Source organism: Hordeum vulgare, chromosome 6H, assembly GCF_904849725.1.
Source record: "Hordeum vulgare subsp. vulgare chromosome 6H, MorexV3_pseudomolecules_assembly, whole genome shotgun sequence".
In the NCBI taxonomy this organism is placed as follows: domain Eukaryota; kingdom Viridiplantae; phylum Streptophyta; class Magnoliopsida; order Poales; family Poaceae; genus Hordeum; species Hordeum vulgare.
The window spans coordinates 239,091,862-239,116,125 of record NC_058523.1 but is presented as its reverse complement, the minus strand read 5'-3'; the positions used below and the strand labels follow the sequence as shown (position 1 = coordinate 239,116,125).

At 48.8% G+C, this 24,264-nt stretch overlaps 1 pseudogene; it reads left to right on the top strand.

The window, feature by feature from the left end:
• The first annotated feature begins 1,951 nt into the window (after positions 1–1,951).
• Positions 1,952–4,525, top strand: LOC123405343 (annotated as a pseudogene).
• The last annotated feature ends 19,739 nt before the right edge of the window (positions 4,526–24,264 follow it).

The following is a 24,264-nucleotide window of genomic DNA, read 5'->3' as shown; positions in this document are numbered from 1 at the left end:
TTGTCAATTGTACATTAAATATGGCCTAGTATTTTAGAAAAATGATTTGGTACAATTTTGAAACATATATATGGTAGGTCCTTCAAAAAACTCATTTTGGGCACTTGAAAAATGAAAAATGAATTTTTCATACAAGGAAAATGAAAAATTCCTTAATCAACATTGTTTGCCATTCCATCATGCACCCTTGTGCATAATATTAGATCGTTTCGACAAACTATGCCAAGAATCTAACCATGAGATTGATCATTTGGCTCGAAAGCCATGAATCTTCACACATGATAGCTAATTTCTAAAAACACTTTCTAAAAATAATTACCGTATTACAAGTTTATTATTTTTTCTTGTAAGTTGGTCACATATTATGACACAACGTGAAGGTTTTGCATTTTTTGATTTTTTTAATTTGTTATGCCCGTTTCAAAATGTGGTCGAAACAACGGGCATGACCGTTCATAGCTAGGGGTTGAATCTTGCCAAAATTTTGTTGGATCTCTAATTAAGTAGATACTTGTTTACGTAAAAATCATTTTTGGAAAACATCATGAGAAAACTATGAGGCAGCTCTAGTTCAAATTTGACCCGCTTCCTGCTGAATCGGTGAAAATTGGTCTTTTTCACTAGAGGTGGATAAAAGTTTTTAACACCCAACCATTTTGTAAATTTTACATTAAATATGGTTTAGTATTTTAGAAAAATGATTTGGTCCAATTTTGAAACAAATATATGGTAGGTCCTTCACAAAAAAACTCATTTTGAGCACTTGAAAAATGGAAAATGAATTTTCCATACAAGGAAAATGAAAACTTCCTTAATCAACATTGTTTTCCATTCCAATATGCATCCTTGTGCATAATATTAGATCATTTGAACAAACTATGCCATGAATGTGGCCATAAGATTGGTCATTTGGCTTGAAAACCATGAATCTTCTCACATGATAGCCCATTTCTGAGAACACTTTTTAAAACTAATTGCCGTATTACAAGTTTATTATTTTTCCTCATAAATTTGTCACATATAATGACACAATGCAAAGGTTTTCCATTTTTTGATTTTTTTTCAATTTTTCATGGCCATTTCAAAATGCGGTCAAAACGGCGGGTATGACCGTTCCAAGCTAGTGGTTGAATCTTGGAAAACTTTTGATGTTTCTATGATTAAATAGATACTTTTGTACCTAAGAATAAATTTTGGGAAAAATAAAAAGCAAACTATGAGGCAGCTGCAGTTCAAATTTGACCCCCTTCCATTTGATTCGTCAAAAAATTGTCTTTTTCACGAGAGATGGATAAAAGCTTTTGACACCCAACCATTTGGTCAATTGTGCATTTAATATGGCCTAGTATTTTAGAAAAATGATTTGGTCCAATTTTGCAACAAATATATGGTAGGTCCTTCACAAAAAACTCATTTTGGGGACTCCAAAAATGGAAATTGATTTTTTCGTCCAAAGAAAATGAAAACTTCCTTAGGCAACATTGTTTGTCATTCCAATATGCACCATTGTGCATAATATCAGCTGTCAAAAAGGTCCTTCATAATAAAATATCTTTGTCACTCGAAAAAGGAAAAGGTTTTCTTTTAAAAACCTTATTTTCAATCAATTATGACCAATTTAGATGGTCATAACGTCTTCATAGTGTTTACTGCGTTCTGATTGGTCCATGTGAATGTCACGCGGATCATGCATCAACGATCTTTGGATAAGCCCGGATCCAACGTTAGCCCTCATCTCTCGATCCCAAACCCTAGCTTTGTCCTGCTGGAATTTTTCCATCCACCCCCGCCTTCTTTCTTCCTCTATTCTCCTTCCCCCCTTTCTCCCGTGCTCTCCACTCCCCACCCCTCCCGCAACCCAACCCAACTCCACCGTCGATCTCCTCTTCCCCACCCCTCCTACCGGCCACGGCCTCGATGCTGACCTGCTCTCCCCAAGCCGCAGGTAGCCATGGCGACACGGCGATGATGCCTCCTCCGTCTCGCGCGTGGCCTCGTCCCTCACGCCCCCAGCCCTTCGCCCCGGCTCTTCCCCCCACGCTGCCACTTCGCGACCCGCTCGTCCGAGGACGAGGAGCACTACGAGGACGAGGAGGACGGGAGCGGGGACGAGTGGGGGGAGGACGACGAGGAGACGCCCGCCGCGAAGCCGCCCAGCGGGAAGACGGAGGAGGAGAAGCTGGCGGAGGCGGACGAGATCGGGTAAAAGGTGGTCGGCATGGTCGGCACCGACGAGAAGCCATTCAATCCCTACGAGCCCGTCTTCCCCGTCGTCCAGGTCAGGCCCGAATCTTGTTCCGTTTTGCGCTTCGGGTCGACTCCGGTCGGGCCAGGGAGTGGATCTGGTTGGTGACCTTGGTGCGCGTTGTCGCTTGTTCCTGTAGATTGGTTCACATCAGTTCAAGGTGAGCAACGGCGACTCCATCTTCACGGAGAGGCTCAAGTTCTGCGATGTGAATGACAAGGTAATGTGTCACATGGGCGCATACAACTATTTCGATTGAATGTAGTTTCCTCAATTCAAGCTGCAACCTACGACTAAGACTAATAGGGTAGCCGCTGTGATTACAACCTCTCGAATTGTAGTATGCTGGCTTATCTTCTGTTCATTTGCTGATGGATTATATCATTACGGCCAAAACCTCAAATTCTAATCTGATAAGAAAACTTTATGCAATTTACGATTAGCCTTTGTGTTGTGTGCCCATTATTATATCGGGATATCCCATCGCGTTTTGTTCCGCTTGATTTTGACTTATGCATGTTGGGAACTGGAAACTTAAGAGTATTGGTTCAAATTAGTTGTTCAATCAAGTATGATAGCTTTTATATTCATCTTTACTCATGGAAGCTGCTTAAGAGGTTGCTGTATAATGTACCAAGAATTGAATTTTAAGCTCGGTGAAGTGTATGGACTATGGATTTGTTGAAAACATGAATTGTTGTGGTTGACAGGTTGATTAGAACTATCTATCATCAGGGCCTTCTAATTTTAATTGCATTAGCGTTACGAGCCACAACTCCTCATCCTTATCATACTTTTCTTAAACCCACCATTTTTCAAACCAATATGATGGAACAACTGCAGTGAACCAGTGCTAGTTGATAAATTTCTTTTAATTATTCCAGTAGCAAATATAGATCTCTGCCTGCTTGTGCTTCTCATTCAATTGGTAATTTTTCTGATGCTGTCGTCATTTGAATTACTTGGTGCAGTTAGTTTTATGCTGTAGCTAATCAACTTGGACTTGCCAACTTGTGTAATGCACGGTGTAGCTGTAATCTCTACTTTAGCTTGTAGGTTGTGCTTTGGGAGTTTGGTAGGCCCATCGCTAGTTTAATGTGCTGCTGTTGTAGCCTGAATTAGCTCTGTTTGGCATCTTGGTTAGTCTTAGTTGTCAAGTTTGAACACTCATGTTCAGCTTGGTGACTTTTAATATTGTGAATATGAAAATTCAGAGGTTGTACTAAAGTTCCATTCATTTTATTCTGTGTCCAGAGCTTACCTTTGTATCTCAGGATTTTTTATTCATCTGTTACCCTTCCTTTGGTTGTAGTTTATCTTCGTACAGAAATCAATCATGGCATTCTTCCTATTTGCATTTTATTATGTTTTTAAAATTCCCTAGCACAACTACATATAAGAATGTGGGTATGTGTTTTCTTATTTGAGTGTCTATAGGCATCTCTGCATTTGCATGATATTGAATTATGTGCTATGGAATATACATTAGATGATTTATATTGTTCTTCTTCTCGCCTAATCAAATGCGCTTTGTTTTTTCAGTATGGATACCCAGGTCAAGCTTGTGGCGGTGAAGGTGATGATATGGGTTTCCTATCTTTAGAAGTAAGATGTTTGCTTGCTACCTTCTTTAGGGTACTATTTTCTAAGCAAATTGTTGAACACATGAGTTATTTGTACAAATCATGTGCTATTTATGATTACTTTTATGCCACCTTCTTGATTACTTAGCCGAATTATGTTTTGTGTACTAAACAACATGTGTAGTATTTGGCTTCCATGTTCAAACATGATAAGTATGTATACTTCTTTGAGGTTCAAATTCTACAGATGTTGCATAATATTGGTGACAAAGTGCCTCTCCTTAGGGATTGATTTAAACCGCATATGAGCTACTAAAACAATTGTTTTGCTGTTCAAACATGAAATTCTAGTTCTTTGTTTCAAACATCGAAATGTTGTTTACCTTGTCCTTCGATGCTTAGATGGTAAAAATGTCGCATTTATAGGATTGTACACCTGATGTGATCGGAGTAGGATTTACTCGCTGCTCACAGTTACTACTTGTATTCATTGATTTATATGCCTCATTTTGGTTGTTTTACTCTCATTTACACAGACAAACTGCCTACAAGTTAGTGTGCTGTTAGATTTTCTTTTATTTTGTTCTTAACCATTTTGTCTGATAACTTGCAGATGTTGGCCTACATTCATGTTTCGTCGCAAGGTCCAGGACCAAGAAGTCAGGAGAAGCACAAAGTTCTTGATCATTGGAGCTAGTTATTGTTTTGATTTTTTAGTTGTGTTACCTGATGTGAACTAGTTTTGATTGTAAACCTGATGCGAACCATGTTTGATTGAAATGTGCCAAGTTTGGATATGTTTGATTGTATTCATGATGTGACACATGTTCAAGTTATAATGGTTGTTTGACATATTTTGTAATTTCTGATGTGTGGGACGAATTTTGAGATCAGCATGACATGTGGGACCAGTACAAAAATAAATTGGCCAAAAAATAAAATGAATAGAAATTAAAAGGCCACAACCCAAAATAAAAAAGGCTAAAATGTTGGGGATTATTGGGCCAGGCCCATGAAGCTAAGCAAAATAAAGAGAAAAACATTAAATGGGCTGGATTAATGGGCTCGACCCATTTAAAACACCGAATTGGATCGTGCTGATTCTATGCCACGTCAGCTTGCCATGTCAGATCCGACGTGGCGTTGGCAGATTGCTAGTGACCAAAATAATTTCAATGCTTTCGTTTGGTCGTAAAATCCTACGACCAATCCAGCAAAAAGGTCGTTATAGTTCATTAGAGACCCTCAGCTTTTGACTGTTTGTTTTTGGTCGTAAAAAAGTTGCAAATGGAAATCAATGACCATTCGGTGACCAATATTGAAGGTCGTTAGTAGACATATGTCTTGTAGTGATATGAAAAATGTTGTGCTTGTGATATTTGCATGCGCAATAAGTTGCATCTACATGCCAAATCTCTTTTGCAAGTGCTTCGTGAATAAGTCTTAAAACTATTATTTTATTCAAACTTGCGTGGATGATTGCATTTAGTCCGTAGGTATTTCGCATGTGGTAGCTTTTTTAGATTTGTTCTATGTGATGTCTAGTTTGATGTTATGCCTGTGGTTGCCATGTGAGTATTCTATGTCATGTTCATATGTTGATCTAAAAGTGCTATCATGTTAAAACTGCTAATCTGTTTACGTTAAGTTCCATTTTGCGAAGCTTGCATTAAGCAAACCATGCCTCCTTTGAGTGTGTGTTGATGGAGTGATTTGTAGTATTACATGTCTAGTTGTTGTTAGTAGGTTTGCCATGCCATGAATCTCATCTGTAGCTCTAGTTTTCATCATGTGAGCTGGCCGTAAAAATATTGCCGTTTTGTGGGTCCGAAATAATTCTAAGTCTACAATCTGCTATATTTTGTTGCTATGTTTCCATGTGAATTGCCATTAATATATAGCCCCTTCGTAGTTGGTACAGTGGAGTGCATTGTAAAGCATGTTGTACTCTGTTAGCATGACATTAGTTTTTAAGTATAGGTTTTGCATGCTAGTTAATTTTTCTATCAAACATGTCAATATGATAAAACTATTGTTCCTTGCACCATGTTAATTTTTATAAGTCTAAGAAACTGCTTCGTTTAGATTGCCATGTTGTGTTGATGCTAGCTATGATTGTGTGCACAAATTAGACCTTGCTAGTATGGAATGAAATGAAGTACATTATGCCACCTACCATGTTGTAGTTTTTCATGACATTATATGTCCTGTAGCATACGTTTTTCTTGTTGTCAATATGTCTTCTTAATACAACTACTCTATTAAAACTGTTTTTTCTCTAAGTGTGAAATTGTGTTCGAGTGGCTATCTTGTGAGCTTATTTCCTATTGATCAGTGCTTCTATTCAATTTGTTGTTATGAGATTAATTGTTGTGAATCATGTCAAATACTTCCCCATGTCTTATTTTGTGTAGCTTCATGTTGCTTGTTGTTTTGATGCGTGCAGAACACCATGTTGCTGTTTTGGACAGATTATCACTATAACTCGTGTCGATTGTAATTGTTGAACCGTTTCTCCATTTTGAACATGCCATATTTGAAACTTGCTTAGAGTTTCATGTACTTTCACAATATCTTGCTGCATACATCTTCAAAAATGTTTGTGAGTGTTGTTTGCTTGCATTTTGCATTTCTGGCATATTATCTAGTGTTGGCCATATCTTGTAGACCGTGACACCGTTTTGCATGATCTATATACGTAAATCGCCTAGAATGACAAGTAGAATCACATGGTGCAATTTTGTTTCCTTGTTTAACAATTATAAATTATGTTTAGTTCAGATCTTGACCAATTTCAGAATAAACATATGGGGTCGTTCCAGGAATACTATAAGTTGTTTCCGACCTCATCTAAAATGCCTAGATAGATAGTTATTTATGCTTCACGTCTTCTCATGTTTAATAACATTTAATATTGACATGTACCTAAACAAGAGTGAACTAAGTAATTCAAATATGCAGTTTCGTCAATATGCAACTCATTGCATATTGAGTTTCACTTAATGTGTAGAAGTTGATTGTTGTGCTTTGTGATGTCATCCATAACTAAATGGACATGCATCATATTTGTTTGCGCATCATATCATGAATATGTTGTGGTGTTTATCGTGTGTTGATTGTTTGTTTTCCAATATTTTTCTTCTTGATAGATTACCGAAACCGCTTTGGAGGGTGAGGCTTCGTTCGACTATGTTGGTTGGTCTATGTCACGGATTCGTTCTTCTTCAAAGTGGGATCTCGGACAAGATGACCATTTCACTCGATACCACTACTATCATTTCTATGCTAGTTGTCTTGCTTTTATTGTTATGTCTCGTTACCTACCACTTGTATGTCAAGCCTCCCACATTGCCATGAAGAAGTCTCTAACCCCCTCCACATCCCAGCAAATCATCGTTTGGCTATGTTACCGCTTGCTCAGCCCTTCTTTTAGCATTGCTAGTTGCAGGTGCAAGTTGTTTCCATGCATGTGGCACCATGGATTTCTTGAGATATCACAATGTTATTTCTATTTATTTTAATGAACATATATACTTGGCAAAAGGTGAAAGGCTTGACCTTTTTCTCGGTGTCTTGTTCCACCTTTGCCACTCTAGTTACTTTTGAACCGGTGTTATGTTCCATACTGAGCGCTCCTAACATGTTGTGGGGTTGTTATGGGGACCCCCTTGATTTTTCTTTTCGAATAAAACTCTTCCGGCAAGGCCCAACATTGGTTCAATTTGCTTAATAACAACTAAAATTGGCATAGGGCATGATCATCCCGTGGATAATTAATCAACCCCCGGGCCAGTGCTCCTCATGAGTGTTGGTCCAAACCAGGCGATGTACGGCGCCCCCTGGTCACCTGAGGTTTCATAAAACCCAACGTCTTTCCATATGGTAGTGCCATGATGAAGAGATACGCACAATTTGCTTTATCTTTCTCAAATGTCGGGATTCCGAGGATACTTTGGGCTATCTCGAGGTTGAGGTTTTCCACTGGGATTCCGAGGAGATTATGAGTTTTCTGTGGTTGAGTTTTCCATGTAGCTTTTGGGTAGTTTGTGATGGATGAGTTGGAGAACCCCTGCAGGATTAACTCTTTCGGAAAGACTTGTCCGCGGTTATGTGGCAACATGGAAATTTGTTTAATACCCGGTCATAGCAAACTTGAAGTAAACTCAAATAAAATACACCAACCATGTACCAAACCATGACTGTCTCTACTCATTCGTTGTGAACCGAGAGAGAACATGGTGGGTTTATGTTTGACTCGTAAGTAGGTGTTCAGGATCACTTCTTGATCATTATTAGTTCATATCCGATTATGTGTAGACCCCCTTCTTATTCTTGTACTTGTAAGTGAGCCGCACAAAAAAATGCTTAGTGCTTGTTGTAGCCTCACCACTTAACCATATATCATCCATTAAGGTGTGCCAGTCTTGATACCTTTGAAAATGAGATTGCTGAGTCCCTGTGGCTCACAGATTACTACAATAACATATGCAGGTACATGTGAAGTGATGCTTGTTCTATTTGGAGTTCTTATTCTTCGTATCAATCGATCATTGGATGGGATCAGGCCGGTAGCCTGGGATAGCAAGGATGGACGTTGTTTTGTTATTTGATTTGTCCATAGTCGGATCCTGCTCTTCTGAATGGCAATTGAATGTATCTTTGTATTGAGATCATCTTGATTAGCATGTGGCAAGTGTAAGCTAATTCCATACACCCATCTCTTCTATACATGTACTTGTTATGATATCCATTCTTGAGAAACGATGGGATGTGTTTATATCCCTATCGAGGCCCTCGGCCAAAAATAAGGATAGGACTGTATCTTGTAGGATCGAAAGTATGTCTATAGCGGGGTGATTAGATTACTTGACAAGATAAACACTTAGCTTTTTCCAATTTTAGTTGTGGGCCAGTTTTAGCAATTATGACTAGTCAAGTTCACCCTACACATGGACATCTAAGAGTATAGCAGCGAAAAGTAATGACATGCAAATGTAAAGTAGAGGTTAAGGTAGGGAGATCAAACGCAAAGGTTGACACAGTGATTTTTGGCATGGTTCCAATAGGTGGCGCTATCGTACGTCCATGTTAGTGGAGACTTCAACCCACGGAGGGTAACGACTGCGAGTGTCCACGGAGGTCTCCACCTACAAGGGGTCCACAAATAAGTGGCCTGATCTATTCCACCACGGCTTCCATCCACACAAGACTAGCCTCACTCACGGTATATCTTCACGACATAGGTGAACTCCTTGCCCTTACAAACTTCTTGGTTCAACTCCACAAGAAGAAGTAGGAGGCTCCCAAGAGACACCTAACCTATCTAGGAGGCACCACCCTCCAAAAGGTAATAGATGAGGTAGAATGATGAACTCCTTGATCTTGTGCTTCAAAAGATAATCTCCTCAACACTCAATCACTCTCTCACAGATTTGGCATGGGTGGGCGAGGTTTATCTTGTGGAAAGCAACTTCGGGAGGCTAGAAATAAAGGTTCAAATGGTTGGATTGATGTCTCTTGATCTCATCACAAGAGTAGGTGGCTCTCTCTCAAAAAATGGATCTGGCAAGTGTATGTGTGTTCTGAGTGCTTCCTCTTCAAATGAGAGGAGGTGGATGGGGGTATTTATAGGCATCTCCCAATATCCAACTGTTACAACATTATTGCCCAAGTCGGTGACAGCGAAAAGAATCTTGGTGGTACCGAGTTCCACTAAATGTGACAACTTTTGAATTCTCGGTGTGACCGATATATGAATCTCAGTGGTACCGATACGATGACCTAGATCAGTTTGCAAATTCCGGTGAGACCGGTTTCAAACTCAGAAATTCCGATTCTTGAAATCTTCTCAATAAAAAGTTGGTCACCAAATCTCGGTGGCACCGATGTGAAAGTTGGTGGTACCGAGATGGTAGGTTTGGCATAGTTTTGGCAAGTGGAAAATTGGTAGGGTCGAGTGCAAATAGTTGGTGGTATCGATTTTGTTGGTATGTCTTTGGATAGAGATATTCTTTGGGAGAATGGCTGAGTACATTTGGTGGCTACCTCTAAGCACTTGAGCAACCAATTCATCATAATACCTCACCCCCTTTTAATAGTATTGCCTTTCCTATGGACTCAAAGTGATTTCACAAATGTAAAATGTCGAGTCTTCTTGTTGGAAGCTTGATCCATCCTATTCCTTTCCTTTTATCAAGGGGCTTCTCCTCACAAGCCTATAGACAAAACATCTTTGAAATTTTATGAAATATACTTCAATAATATCATTAGCCCAATGATGCATATGTTGTGATCGATTATCAAAACCAACTTAGGGAGAAATTTTGCTTTCAATCTCCCCCTTTTTGGTAATTTACGACATAATATAGATCAAAGCTTCGACAAAAGATACAATCAATGATTAGCATCGACACTTTGAGAAGTATGTGAAACTCAAGATCTCCCCCTAAATTTGTGCAGTATTTCGAATTTCATTCGAATGCAAATGCACAATCAATTAGGATCATGGGTCACTCTTCGATGTCACATATAACTTGGTGGTGCGCATAAATGATATGAATGAATAGTAATGCACATAACACCAAACAAGCAAGTGAATGATCATGACGTAGATAGATCAAAGGTAATAATGTGTGTCGGTGGGGCCGGGGGAACGCCTATGGCGATCCATGTGAAACCCTTGTGATCATAGGGCGGGGAGAGGTGACGTCAAGAGCAGAGCTAACGATTAGCACCCGGCAAGCCTTTTTACCCAGGTTCGGGCCGCTTACGCGTAAAACCCTACGTCCTGCTTGTCTGGTTGTATTAAGCGTTTTTGTTGTTGATTGTTACAGTGACTGTTGATAACCTTCTTCTGGGCCAATGTACAAAGAGTCTAACCCCTTATGAAATGAGGTAAGGGCCTGCTTTTATAGGCAATGGGGTCACCTGCAGTGCTCGGTGGTAGGTTCAGGAGGAGTTACAGTGAACCTAGAGCGGTGCTTATCCCTCTACCGCTGTCAGGTGCACTAAATGCACGTCTTGTCCTTGTCGGTGATGTGCTGGTGAAGACACATATCCAGGTGTTTCGACACCTGGACACTGTGCTGGCGCATGTGGAATGCGTTGGAACATGGGGGGCGATGGCACTGTGGCAAGGGTGGTTGCCCTCCAGTGCCTAGCGCCGTCATCCCTGCAAGGGAGCTTGCCGGGGCCTTGGGTCTTCGTCCCGGCAAGGAAGCTTGCCGGGGGCTTCGGTCGTCAACCCGACAAGGCAGGCTTACTGAGGTCTCATACTTGGTGAATTCATCACGCCCACCAAATGGGCATGGCTTTGGTTATCTTCCCGGCAAGGCAGGCTTGCCAAGGCGTTGGTAATCTTCCTAGCAAGGCAGGCTTGCCGAGGCCTTGATAATCTTGGGGCTTGTATCTTGTCTGGGTCCTGTCATGCCCTACCGGCACGGGCTCTCGCGCCCGTGCACAAGTCTGGGGCACTAGGAACCCCAGTCTTTAGTGCACCGACACGAGCGCCGGGGACTGGGCCACACACGCGTGCGTAGCGTTGTTGGGCCAGGCCCAAAGAAGTGCACGGGCCTTCATGGCTGGATCTGCTGGCGGTTGCTTTTCCCCACATCTCGCATTGAACATGCGGAGTGGGGAGTCATGTGCACAGTGGCCTAGGCGGCCTCAAGCGTGGGGAACCGTTGGTTGAGTAGGCAAAGGGTTGGCCCGCGTCCCCATAGGAGGGGGAAACACGAGCTCTCCTAGCCCACTATTCCTGGTCCTTTTCCAATCTCAAACGCCATCGTTTTCGCCACCCTCGGCTAGAGCTTCCCCATCCTCCCTTTCCTCCCTGAGGTTCCGCTTTGGGCGACATCGTCCATCTTCCGCCGTCGCTATATCGCCGAAGGCCTCCAAGGGAAAGAGCGCTGCCACAGAGAAGGAGTTGGCGAGGTTGCGGAAGAAGTATGCCTACTTCCCCAAGGGTCTGGATATGGCCACTCTGAAGAGCCGCTACCAGATTATGTGGGCTGTCGAGACGAAGGCGCATCCAGCCACCCACGTGCTCCCCGGGACGGGAAGCAGGGGGCCGGATCAGTTCCACTTCTTCGCCGATTACTTCTTGTGTGGGCTTTGCCCGCCATTCTCATAGTTCTTCGTCAACCTCATGCACACCTACGGCTTCACGCCGAACGCGGTGACGTGCATGTCCATCTTCGCGCACCTCTACGAGAACTTCTTCGTGATCACTCCCAACACAACTCTCTTCCGCCACTACTTCACTCCTCGCATCCAGGACGGGGAGTCCCTTTCGGGCTCCATTGCCTGGGTCCCAAGGAATGGGTGCCAGGAGGCGTACCCGGGAGGTACCCTCCGTGAGAAGTGGGACGAGTGGTGGGGGAAATGGTGCAATATTCGTCAGGAGGGGTACTTTCCCTGTTGCGAGCCCGGGACCTCCAGGATTGGGTCCCGGGGAGAGGGCTGGAGCGATCTGTCCCCTAACAATGACAAGTTGACCATCGCCATCACCAGGATCCTGCGCCTCAGGGCCGCGGGGTTGACGATGGACATGGTGGCCACCGATTTCATGCGGCTGCGATCGGTGGTGGACAACAATCTGACGGCCATGGAACATGGGTACTTTTGTCAGAAGTTGTTCAGTTCCGAGCTGAAGATCTGGCTGCCGCGGGGGGTCTTTCTGTTGTGCAACAACTCGGCCCTGAGCTGTCTCACAGCAATGATGCCGGATTGCGATGCTCATGGCGTGGTCGCAACCTGGCTAGAGCCCACGGCGGAGGTAGTCTCGTCTTTGTTCAACGGATTGTTGGAGGTCTCCATTCGAGAGGAAACTGACCTTGTCTGCGAGACCACCGTTGAGTAAGAAGCGCACATCGCCTGCCGGGTGGAGGAGCATACCCTCGTCCTCGAGGCTAGGGACGTGGGCTTAGACGGCGGGGAAGCGACTAGTGATGAGGTGTCGCCGTAAGCGGAGTTTGCCGAGGGGGCCGACAGCTCGGATGTTGGTGGATCAGGCGGCTTCGCCGCCGAGGGGCCCAGCGGCTCGGCTGTTGGGGGCCACCTAGAGGAACGGGCGCTCATCGTCGGGGCGTAGAAGGAGGGGGAGGAGATGGAGGAGCGCTTGGCTCGCTGGAAACCCAAGCGAGTGCTCCGCCGCGTTGGCTCCAACATCCCAGTCCGCCAAGGTCCGCCTACCGCACCCGCCAAGCGACTGAGGGCAGCGCCCCCCTTGACGAGCACCGGGGTGGAAGTGGATTATGATATCTCGACTCTGAGTTCGGAGAAGGAGGACGACGAGTAAGAGTTCGATCTCCCGTCCCCCCCTCATCCTTGCTTGCTAGGTGATTTTGCTGACTTGATGCTGCCGCCTACCCGCAGGGACACCCAGACGCTGGCCCAGAGGTTGGTGAAGAGGGCCAGGGTGTCAGCCACCGACGAGCCGTTGGCGAGAGCGGACACATCGGCTCGTGGGGTGCCCCCGACAAGCCCCATGCAGCCAACTGATGGAGATCCCTTGGTGGATGCCGATGCGTTGGCCAGTGATGGGCCCCCGGCAGGCGCCACGGAGCCAAACAGCTACAAACCCTCGGCGGACGTTCCGGAGGCTTCGTCGGTGCCTCTGTCCACTCTCGTTGCCAGCCCCCGGCAAATCCCCCAGCTTGCATTGCCTGAGCCTGCGGAGCTCGAGGACAAGCCCCCGACAACGGACGTCATCGGGGAGGGGACAACTACCGTCCACCAGCAGGAGAAAGGTGAGCATCCGCCTGCCGGGATGGTGAAAGAGCTTGAGGAAGAGCTCGACGGCTTCCGTGACAAGGTATCAGCGCTTTCCTCCGCAAGGGACAAGGCCCTCGCCAGCTTGAGGAATGCTGCGGCTGACAAGGCCGCCCACCTTTGTAGCGCCAACGCCTGCCTGGTCGCCCTGCGAAACAAATTGACTCCTATGGAGGAGGCACTCAAGGAGGGTGCTGCCCGGGAGGAGGATTTGACTCGGAGGCTCCAGGTCGCGGTGGAACAGCTCGATGCCTCCTCCGTCAACCACAACGAGTACGTGAAGACCGTCAAGTTGTGGACGGAGTGCCTTGTTAATGCTGCGTCCGCCATCGCCAACCAGCTGGCCACCTTGGATCTCGAAGGTCCTGGCTATTCTCCTTCTCCAGGGGCTCCTCCGAGCATCAATTTGGCTTTGTTCTTCAAGAGCATGACTGACGCCCTGAAGCGTCTTCAGACCGGCGAGGAGACGCGGCTGGCGAGCGAGGCCCGACGGTTGTGGCAGAACGTCCTCCTCAAGGTGCTCACCAAGTTGGCGTACAGGAACCCCGATCTGAATCTCTCCATGGTATGCGTGCCGAAGGACGTGGACCCCAAGCCTTTTGAGGAGAAGGTCATACCTATCGTTAATAGGGTAGACAAAGTTAAGAGGGTGCAAGGTTCACATCGGGACTAGCCCCCGTGCCCCCTTATTACTATAATCTGTGCTTTGAACATAATTATTGTGATTAGTAGTATACGCAGTGCTTCGTTCGAGAGAGCAGTGCTTCTCTTCCTCCATCGTCCCTTTCTCTCTCTCTTTTTTTTATCGTGGTCTACTTTGTGTGTCTGCTGGGGAATCGTTGGCGCGATCGGCCTTGTCACGAGCACCTTGGGGGGGGGGGGGCGATACCTTGCCGGAGCTGTCACTACCGACAGGGTATTCATCTCCCTTCCGGGTTTTGCCATGGGTCGTCGAGCACGCTTTTTACAAAAGAAGTATGCCGGACAAGCTACCTCGTTTGTAGAGTGCGCTTCGAGACGACATGATCCCCAGCGCACAGGTTTTTCCATGTGAGAGAATCGAGGACGTTTAAAGAGGAGAGGATGTACTCACCCAATGACTTACTCAAAGTGTTTGCAACTTATCTGCCGGCTGCGTTTACTTTTTTCGGCCTCGAGTGGATTATCTTGGCTCTTGCTACTGCTGTGGGTGTTCCCACTATCTCCCCCCCCCCGGCTATCCTGTGCGCGGGGTCACACCTGTCTTTCAAGGGAAAGAAGAAAGGGAAAATATCTATCGGGGCTATGGTCCCCTTGTTAGTTTATGCGTTTCACAAAATCATAAATGCATGCATGTTTTATATCATGAGAATCTATATGATGATGCGGAATGCTATGCTTTATTTGACTACGCTCAGGGTCTTCGCCTCGCTTTGTACAAAGGATTACATGCAACTTTGGCAAGACTTGTACAAAAGGTGGTCGCCGGTCAGCCCGGCAACCTCTCCCTACGGGTAGAACTTTCGAAGATGCTCAATGTTACAGGAGTTGCTCACCGGTAAGCCATCTTTAGTCTCTAGGCAGACACCACCGGGCTTGGTGACTGGCACTACCCGATATGGGCCTTCCTACTTTGGTGTCAACTTGTTTGTATTCTTGGCCGACTGAACGTCCCGAAGAACAAGGTCGCCTTCCTCAAAACTTCTGGCTCGTACCTTGCGGCTATGATAGCGGTGCAAGGATTGCTGATAGCAAGAGGCTCGCACAACTGCCTGAATCCTGCTCTCCTCGAGGAGCACTTCGTTGTCTGGACACAATTGCTCTTGCTCAAGCTCATCATAAGCGAGCACCCGAGGTGATCCATAAATGAGTTCATTCGGAAGAACTGGTTCTGCCCCGTAGACCAGGGAGAAGGGTGTCTAGCCGGTGGCTTGATTTGGTGTCGTTCGGATCGACCAAAGAACCGCCGACAGTTCATCAATCCAGTGCTTTCCATGCTTGCGTTGCTTGTCAAAAGTCCTGGTCTTGAGCCCGCGCAGTACCTCGGCATTTGCTATTTTGGCTTGACTGTTGCTCCTTGGGTGAGCGACAGAAGCGAAGTATATTTTTCTGTGGAGGTCCTGGGCGTATTGCATGAAGATGCGGCTCGTGAACTGGGTGTCGTTGTCGGTGATGACCCTGTTCGGGACATGAAAGCGACAAACTATCCCCTTGAAGAACTTGACGGCTGATTGCGCTGTCACCTTTCTCACTGGCTCCACTTCTAGCCACTTTGTGAACTTGTCGATTGCAACGTACAAGTACTCAAAGCCCCCGGCGGCGCGGGGGAAGGGCCCGAGAATATCAAGCCCCCAGACTGAGAATGGCCATGAGAGAGGGTTTCTATTGGAGAGCTTGTGCTGGTTGATGAAGCTTTCTTGAATGGAACTGGCACGCTTCACACTTGGTTACTAGTGCAGTTGCATCCTGGAGGGTTATGGGCCAGAAGAAACCTTGCCGGAACGCCTTGCCGGCAAGATCCCTCGACCCTACGTGGGATCCACATATTCCTCCGCGTATTTCGGCCAACAACTTCATTCCTTCCTCCTGGGGGATGCACTTCAGCTTCACGCCGTTCAGTCGTCTTCTATAGATGGCATCATCCATGAATTGGTACATGCTTGACTGGCGGGCTACTTTTTCTGCTTCTTCGGGTTCTTCGGGCAATTCCCCAGTTTGGAGGTATCGGACTATGTGCTGCGCCCATGCCGGAGCGTGGGGCTCGACGGCGAGGACTAATGGCATGTATTCTGCCGGGGTGGGACCCCCCGGCAGGCTTTGCTTCTGGTCCGACAACTTCTTCCGTGGCAAGGTTCTTGTCGGGGCTCCTTGGCAGGTCTGCCAGGAAGTACTTGCGGGAGATAAGCTTCTTCCTTTTGTCTGGCTTGGTTGATGGTCCCATGGAGGGTTGAGTCAGTCGTAGCACGAAAGTTCCTGGTTCCACAGGAAGTTTAAGTGCTCCACGCTTTGACAGGTCATCTGCGATGATGTTTTCAGCATGGGGTATGTGCTCCATCTGTAGACCATCAAAGAATTCCTCCAACTTTCTCACCTCATCCACATAGGCTTCCATCAACGGGATTTGATAGTCTTTGTTGACTTGCTGGATGACCAACTAGGAGTCACCTCTCATGATGAGCTTCCGAATTCCAAGATCTGTCGTGATCCTGAGTCCAGCAAGCAGCCCTTCATATTCTGCGGTGTTGTTGGTTGACTTCTCCCGGGCGAAATACATCGTGATCATATACTTGAGATGCTCTACAGTAGGCGCGACTAGCAGCACGCCAGCCCCGGTGCCCTGGAGCGAGAACGCTCCATCGAACTACATGACCCACTCTTGATCTGATTCCCTGCTCGGGAGGGTTGATTATGGTATTTCTTCGTCTGGCGTTGGGGTTCATTCTGCAATGAAATCTGCCAAGGCCTTGCTTTGTATGGTCAAGGTGCTCTCGAACTTGAGGCCGAAGCTGGAAAATTCCAACGCCCACTCCACTATCCTTCCGGCTGCATCGGGTTTCGCATAACCCTTTGCAGCGGGAAGCGAGTGACGATGGTAATCTCATGTGCTTGGAAGTAGTGGTGCAACTTTCTTGAGGCCATGAGGAGGCCAAAAAGCAACTTCTGCACTATGGAATATCTCGTCATGGCCCCTTGTAGGAGGGAGCTGACGAAATAGACTCAGCGTTGCACCAACTTCTTCTTTTGCACATGCCCGCTTATTGTCGAGGACCTCTCTTGGTTGCCCCCTGATTCTGTAGGGGGCCTTTGTTCGCCGTCGTGCGCATCCTCATTGAGTGGCGTCACCTTTGCCGGGGCTTCTCCGTCTTCCTCCCTCTGCGCCATCAAGGCAGCAGTGACCACCTGGTTGGTTGCCGCTAGATACAAGAGCAATGGCTCTTGGGGTCTAGGGGCCACCAGCACGGGTGCGGAGGAGAGGTATTTCTTTAAACCCTGTAGTGCCACTTCCGCCTCAGGAGTCCACTTCATCGGCCCTGCCTTCTTCAGGATTTTGAAGAAGGGCAGGGCGCGCTCAGCAGACTAGGAGATGAACTGACCCAGGGGAGCTATGCAACCGGCTAGGCGTCGCACATCCTTGACGCGCTTCGGTGCCTCAATCTGCTCGATGGCCTTGATCTTGTCAGGATTGTCTTCGATCCCACGTTGGGATAGGAAGAACCTGAGAAGCTTGCCGGATGGGACACCGAATACACATTTCTCGGGGTTGTGCTTGAGGTTGATTTTGCGTAGGTTGGCAAACGTTTCTTCCAGGTCTTGCACAAGGGTCGACCTGTCCTTGGTTTTGACCACTATGTCATCCATATAGGCTTCCAGATTTCTATGGAGATGGGGTTCAAAACCAATTTGCATCACCCTTGCGAAAGTCGAGCCGACATTCTTCAACGCAAAAGGCATCCGCACAAAGAAGTACGTGCCATACGGGGTGATGAACGCGGTCTTTTGTTAATCTTCCTCGGCCATGTAGATCTAGTGATAACCGGAGTAGGCCTCGAGGAAGGACAACAGGTCATAGCCGGCAGTGGAGTCGACAATCTGATCAATGCGTGGTAAGGGGAAGGTATCCTTGGGATAGGCCTTATTGACGTTGGTGAAGTCAATACAAAGCCGCCATTTCCCGTTCTCCTTGCGCACAACGACTGGATTGGCCAACCATGTGGGATGGATGACCCCTCTAACTAGGACCGCTGCTTCTATCTTCCTGATCTCCTCGGCAATAAAATCTTGCCGCTCCAGGGCTTGTTTCCTCACCTTCTGCTTGACCGACCACGCGTGTGGACAGACGACAAGGTCGTGCTCAATCACCTTCTTGGGAATGCCGGGGATATCTGACGGTTGCCACGCAAACACATCAAGATTTTCCCGCAGGAAGGCGATGAGCGTGCTTTCCTATTTGCTGTCGAGTGTGGAACTTATGGTGAAAGTTCCACCCGAGCTGTCTTCCTTGCCTGGCACCTTGTTGGTCTCAGGTGGGGCGGCCCTGAACCTTTTGCTTTGTGTGATGGAGCTTTCAGGCACGTCCTTGCCGGCAGCCGAGCACTCTGACGAGGTGTGCTTTCCGACGTCGATGCAGGAGGTCCTCTTGTCGGCCTTCTTCTCTGCTGGGATCTTCGTGGCGGTGGAAGGGGCCCTAGTGACGGGTGCCGCCACGGCCTCCTGGTAGAGGCGTTCGGTGCACCGAAGCGCGTCCTTCTTGTCGACGCAGATGAGGAGGACGCCGACCGGGCGAGGCATCTTCAAGGTACCGTACGCGTAGTGCGAGGCCGCCATGAATTTGGCCAACGCACGGTGCCCGAGGATTCGATTGTACGCGAACGGGTTATCGGCGACGTCGAAGATGACCTTTTCCATTAGGTAGTTCTGATCGCTGCTGAAAGGTACCGGCAATTTGATCTTTCCCTTAGGCTGGATCTTCCCGGGGTTGATCCCTTGGAACGCGCCTGTGTCCTCAAGATCTTCTTCGGGGATCTACAGCTTTTGGATCACATCAGGGGAGATGAGATTCAGGCCAGCCCCTCCATCTACCAACATTTTTGTCACTCTGAGGTTGCAAATCGTTGGTGATACCAACAACGGCAAGCACCCAACCGCAGGGACGTGGTCTAGGTGGTCCTGAGAGTCGAAAATGATCGGTGTCTGCGACCATCTCAGGGGCTTGCGGACGCCGATGGAGGGCTTTGCTGCAATCACTTCATGCGCCCACTTCTTGATCTAGCGGTGGGAAGAATGCAGCGAGGCGCCTCCTTCAAGGCACATCTTGTCCGTTGCCCTCTGGAATTCGTGGTCGCTGGAGTCGTTGTCGGGGTAGTCTTCATCATCCTCCTCCTCCATCTTTTGCCGCGGTTGTGCGGGCCTTGCTTTCTTGCCTTTCAACTTGCTGGGGCAAACCCCTTGGGCGCCCTTCTTCCCGCCTAACCCTTCGCCACCTTGCTGGGACTTCTCCTTGTTGCACCTTAGGTATTCGGCTCTCTGCTTCTCGGCAAGCTGTTCAACCTGCCGACAGTGCTGGAGGTCGTGGTCCTTGGTGCGGTGGATCTTGCAGTACTGGGCGCCGGAGCCATCCGGTTTGTCGGCGGCTGCCAAGGCCTGGCAGGAGCCACACCCGACAACATCCTTGCCAAGGGTCTCGGCTTTCGCCTTCTTGGCAGAGTTAGCAACGCCAGTATCCTCGACGGCAAACACAGTCTTGCCATTCCGCTTCTTGTTACGCCGCTTTCCCCTCTTGGTGGGGACGTCGGCGTCTTCGTCTTCGGAGTCGGCTTCAACAACGGTGTTCTCACCGGGAAGCCTCCTTCCTTCTTCTGCACACGCGCATCTATCCGCCAGAGCATAAAGCTCGGCCACATCACGCACTTTCTTCATCGCCACCTCTTCGCGCATCGTTCTATTGCGCACGTTCTGGTGGAACACGCTGATGATGGCAGCTGGGTGAACGTCCGAAATGTTGTGTTGGATGCGGCTAAAACTCTGGATGTACTTGCGTAGGGATTCACCCTCCTTTTGGGGGATGATGTGCATGTCACTTTCGTGACCAGGAGCTTGGTGGCCGCCAGTGAAGGCGCCAAAAAGTCCCGGCACAATTCTTTCTAGGAGGAAATGGAGTTCTTGGGGAGGTGCATCAACCATGACCTGACATTGGGCTTAAGCACAAATGGGAAGTAGTTGGCTAATATCTTCTCGTCTCGGCCCTCGGCAGCCTGCACCGCGATGGTGTAGATGCTGAGGAACTCCGACGGGTGGGTCCTGCCATCGTACTTTTCCGGAATCTCCGGCTTGAAAGTACGGGAGCAGGGCCACTGGACTCGCCGTAATTCGCGGGTAAACGCTGGACGGCCCACCTCGTAGGGTAGGTCGCCAGGGTACCTTGAAGCTGGCGTGCCATCAGCGGTTCCAGCATGCATGACCGATTGACGACGCGCCTCGCGTCATCGTTCGACGAGGGTGCGGGAGTCTTTCCCGCATCGCTGACGAGGAATGTCCCGCTGGTCACGATGGTGGTGGGTGTCGGAAGACCAGGTCGAGTCGTCAAGGACGATGACATGTTGGCGTCGCCGTGGAGGAGAGTGCACGATAGTCGTGGGAGCCCCAGCCTTCTCACTACGGTGTCGAGCGTGCTTGTTGGGGGGGGGTTTCCGACGTTCCCGCCTGCTGCGGTTGGTTTCCATCAGCGACTGCTGTCGGTGCACTAAAGACTGGGGTCCCTAGTGCCCCAGACCTGTGAGCGGGCGCAAAGAACCCCTGCCAGGAGGGCATGCCACGACCCATACAAGATGCATCTGCAAGATAATCGGGGCCTCGGCAAGCCTGCCTTGTCGGGAAGATAATCAAGGCCTCGGCAAGCCTGCCTTGCCGGGAAGATGAACAAGGCCACGCCCATTTGGTGGGCGTGATGAACTCACCGAGTACAAGACCTTATCAAGCCTCCCTTGCGAGGATGACAACCGAAGCCCCCGGCAAGCTCCCTTGCCGGGACGAAGACCCAAGGCCCCGGCAAGCTCCCATGCCGGGATGATGGGGCTAGGCATTGGAGGGCAACCGCCCTCGCCACAGTGCCACTGCCCCCCATGTTCCAGCGCATTCCGCATGCGCCAGCACAGCGTCCAGGTGTAGAAACGCCTGGATACATGTCTTCACCATCACATTGCTGACAAGGACAAGATGTGCATTTAATGCACGTGACAACGGTAGATGGATAAGCACCGCTCTAGGTTCACTGTAACTTTTCGTGAACCTACCACCCGAGCACTGTAAGTGACCCCTTTGCCTGTAAAAGAAGGCCCTTAGATCATTAACAAGGGGTTAGACTCTTTGGACTTTAGCCAGAAGATGGTTATCATCAATCACTGTAACAAACAACAAAACGCTTAATACAACCACACAAGCAGGACGTAGGGTTTTATGCGTAAGCGACATGAACCTGGGTAAAAAGGCTTGCCAGGTGCTGATCGTTAGCTCTGTTCTTGATGTCACATTTCCCCGCCCTATGATCACAAGGGTTTCACTTTGATTCCCATTGGTGTCGACCTAGCATCACCAACATCTTTGGCGCGCCAGGTAGGCGGCGCGGGGTTGGTGCGTGAATCAGAGCGAACTCAGCACCAGATTCTTTGAAGTTTGGGCGCTAAGCCGCCTTCCCCCGGAAACGGGGTACCGGGGCGGATGCTCTGTTCTGCTACGGCTTCCCAAGGCCCGCGCGAGCGCGTTGCTACGCGAGTGTGGGGCAGGGAGGCGGAGGCTCCAAAGGCAGCGCCGTGAGGCCGATGCGTCGCTCGGGGTCAATGTGCAGCTGTCGAGGGCGTTCTTGGGCGCTTCACAAAGGCCTCGGCGCATAATCCGGCGGACGCAGCTCTGCGGAGCGATGCATGGTCGTTGAGGATGCACCACACGGCCCCGAAGCCCCGACACGCACTCCAGTGCAAGTGTTGTGCCCGTGAGAGCATCGCGTCGTCGCCCAAGGAGTAGCTCGGGGGCTCCGCAAGCACAACCTAGCAAGAGAAAATCAAAGGGGTTACACCCTAGCTGGCTTTTTCTCCAAATGACGGTCGCGGACTGTCGGCAAGAAGTCTTTGCTGGAGAAAAAGCCGCCAGGAGCGGTGATTTCCTCCTTGCCGAGGGCTCTGACGCCCCGGCAAAATATTCAAGCGCCATGCAACCACGTTGTGAACACATAAGTTTTTGAGTTTAAGATTCAGATCTGAAGTAGATAGATTCTCTGTTTCCCCTTTGAAAGTTTCCAATCTTTGTGTGTGGATTTTGCGCATATTGGGACCTTTCTGAAGTTCAGTGCACCTTGTCTTTGTTTCGAACTCGTTCAAAAAACCTGAATGGCCACAGAGTGCCTTCAAACAGTTGCGAACCTGATCAACAGAGCAAGCAACTACGTAGCACCCGATTTCATCTCAAGCTGCGCTTGGCGATTTCCATTGTTGCACTGAACGTGGCAAGGAGCCTTGCCGGTAGTTGCCGGCAAGCTCCTAGATTATGTAAAGACGAATCATACAAAGAACGGAATCGGAAAAGGGGAAGACAGATTTTTCATTCATTTGAATGGATACATTTGGCTTCACTTACAAAGCGTCGTTATCCTAACCTAAAGACTCTGTCTTTTGACGAGGATCGACCTACACAGAGGAATTGGAGTTCATGAAGACAAGGCGCGGCAAGGCCTGTGGTACATCCACACTCGCTCCCCGGGCGCTGTACCGACAGAAGCTGGTTCGGCCTCGTCAAGCCACGAGAAGGGGGCGACATATCCGGTTGAGATCCCCTCCAAGGCGGGGGAGAGGCGTGATCGGGCCGCGTCAGTGCAGGAAGCACTGAGTCCGAGCCAGGGATATTGCCATCCGATTCCATTCCCCCGGGCTTGGGACTAGGCCTGTCACCGTCACCGCTGTCGCCCCCCTCGTCACCGTCGCTCGAAGCGGAGGTCTCAATGCTGCTTGAGCGACCTTCGTAGCAGCCGAGAAGCACACGTGAGGGGCCCTAAAGCAACATGGAGGACCGCCTCAGGGGCAAGCCCCAGGGAAGGCCGAGGCACTGGAGTAGCGCTCCGCCTCCCCCGGCCTCGACCTCCACGACGACCGTGGCCCCACGCCCTTCCTCCGCCACAGGCGCTCGGTCCGTCTTCCGCCACTAGCGCTCCCAGAAGCCGTGGCATGATCCGAACGGGATCCTTTCACCGCCCTGGCGGCCAACGGTGGCCGACCCCGTCCCCTAACCATGGTTAGGGGCGAGTGCCACCTGCATACAGAAGAAGATCCTGAAGACAGAGGCTGAGGAGTTGGTGGATTCAGAAGGAGCTGGGTGAGCAAAACCCCTCGCAAACCTTCTCAATTTATAGGACGGGGCACGGGGCTAGCCTCCTTTACTCCAGAGTCCACCACCCTTCTCACCCAATCGCTCGATCTCACGGGCGAACATAAAACCGCCCGACTGCACCAACGCATGCATGGGCGGGCCCAACCACTACTGTGCCTTTTAAGGCCACGTTTGCCACCTATCCATCCATAACTATGGATGCCACGTGCATGGCAGAGTCATTTCAGGAGGCGAAGAGGCCACTCCGTGCACGACCTCCCACTCCGCGCATCCGATGCGCGGCGTGGGGAAAAGCAACCACCAGTGGATCGAGCCATAAAGGCCCGTGCAGCTCTTTGGGCCTGGCCCATGCTTCGCACGTGTGTGCGGCCCAGGCCGAGGAACTCATGTCGGTGCAATAAATACTGGGCTCCCTAGTGCCCCAGACCTGTGCACAGGCGCAAAGAGCCCCTGCCAGCAGGGCATGGCAGGACCCACACAAGATGCATCCGAAAACATAATCGAGGCCTCGACAAGTCTGCCTTGCTAGGAAGAGAATCAAGGTCTCAGCAAGCCTGCCTTGCCGGGAAGATGACCAAGGCCACGCCCATTTGGTGGGCGTGATGAACTCACCGAGTACAAGACCTCGGCAAGCCTCCCTTGCCGGGATGACAAACAAAGCACCAGGCAAGCTTCCTTGCCGGGATGACGGGGCTAGGCATTGGAGGGCAACCGCCCTCGCCACAGTGCCACCGCCCCTAAGTTCCAGCGCATTCCGCATGTGCCAGCACAGCGTCCAGGTGTCGAAACGTCTAGATACGTGTGTTCACCAGC